The sequence below is a fragment of the Triticum dicoccoides genome, chromosome 3B, assembly GCF_002162155.2.
Source record: "Triticum dicoccoides isolate Atlit2015 ecotype Zavitan chromosome 3B, WEW_v2.0, whole genome shotgun sequence".
NCBI lineage: Eukaryota > Viridiplantae > Streptophyta > Magnoliopsida > Poales > Poaceae > Triticum > Triticum dicoccoides.
The window spans coordinates 50812760-50814693 of NC_041385.1; positions in this window are offsets into that span (position 1 = coordinate 50812760).

Here is a 1934-nt window from a genome sequence, read left to right on the forward strand (position 1 = left end):
TCCCCCATCATAATTAGTTACGTAATTATCCACATCACGCATATTAGACAAAGTCACGTCATTAGCATGTAATCTTGTTCATGTGGTATTGAATGTTGACTATAATTGGTGGTAGATATTGACCGTTAGGATGAATTAAAGAGTGTTATATATGAATTGAAGAAGGCAATACGTGGGTTCAAGTATTGGCTAGTGTGTCATCTATTCGTAAATACAAAAGCATTTTTATCCAGAAACTCTATAATGCTACAAGACTTTTTGGAGATATGTTTATGGAAATGGAAAATAGAATTTCAAATATTAATCTGACAATCTGACTTGAGATGTTTCCGCGCCAACACACCATATCATCTAGTTTTTATAATGAGTGTGATGCCTTCGTCACACAGAGTTTGACTCTAAGTGTGTGCTATGTGTGTGTGTCTTCATAGCACGGTTCTGCACTAGTGGCAGTCCATTCAGTTTTGCCTTAACATCGCTCGAAGTAGCAGAACATGTATTGCGGTTATCTTCGATGTATAGAACAAAAACTGGAAAGGTTTGTTATTCTTTTTTTTAGACTAAAATGTTCATCAACTTTCAATATGTGCGAGATTCTATAGTGTTCTATATGAAAGCACACATAGTTGAAATACTCAATCCGACCTCAACAGTATCCAAGGTCGCTTGTTTAATGATGTTAGGTGAGTTCAATCTTTGTCACTGAGACTCATACTCGTGTGCACACTGACATGTCTTAAAAGTAAGAAGATAAAATAGCTAGATTCATTTTGTGTATTGTAATTGGGGATAATGCTTTTTGCCTGAACAAACCAAATTACAAATTTTGCCATCTCCCTGCCCGGGTCTACATGGCGGACTGACATATATTTATGAACAAGAGTAGTAGATCAATTAAGGTACATTTGATGTTTCCTATGTTGAAGGACCGCAAGTCGGATCACATTCTATCTATATGGAACTCTTCAACTGCCGCTCGGTAAACCTTCTTCCGAGATTCCCCTCGGCAGTGTGCCGCACTCAACCTCAACCACCGCTTAAGCAAATCTGTCGGTACGACGCTATGAGACCTTCTGCCAGATCTCATTCTTGGCATTCTACCGAGGGGCAGCCGCTTCGCTGTGTGACCATTGGGTCTATCCATGTAGCCCGGGAAGTCAGACTTTCCACAGCCTGATACACCTGAGCTAGGTGGCATGCATCAGTTAGCCACTTATACGGTTTCTAAAGCTGCGCATCAACTAATAGAACGCTTTCGTTTCCTGACTCTTCCCATTCCATAGAGCTAGAGGTAGTACATGTGTATGCCCGTAGTATACTTTGATTTTGCTCTGCAATCTCAGGAGGAAAAAATAAGTGAAATTTTCTAACAAATTGCAATGCAGATATCCACAATAGATTTGTGGAAGGTTTTATTTATACTGTGGATACCAGTTGACCTCACAACGCCACTGTTTTGCAAAGAAACATCATTAATTATTTGTTCAAACAAAATTAATTAATTGTTGTACTAAAGGAGCAGACTATTTGCAGTTTTCTCCTTCGGCAAATACATTTATGTCGACGTGCCTACATGGCTATCGTCCTAGGCTTGGATTTGCATGCATGGGGCATCACTAGTGCAGAACCGGGCAATAGCACCGGTTCGTAAGGCCCTTTAGTGCCGGTTACATAATCGGCACTAAATTGTGGTCACTAAAGCCCCCCCCCCCTTTAGTACCGGTTCAGCACGAACCGGTGCTAAAGGGCAACCACGTGGCACGAGCCAGCTCCGGGGGCCTGGAGCCCTTTAGTACCGGTTGGTAAGACCAACCGGTACTATAAGGTTTGGGGTTTTTTTTAGTTTTATGATTACTTTTTCATTTAATTTTGTGTTTCCATTTTAATTCTTTTTTGTTTGCTGGTATTTTACGATACTACACATTGTACACATT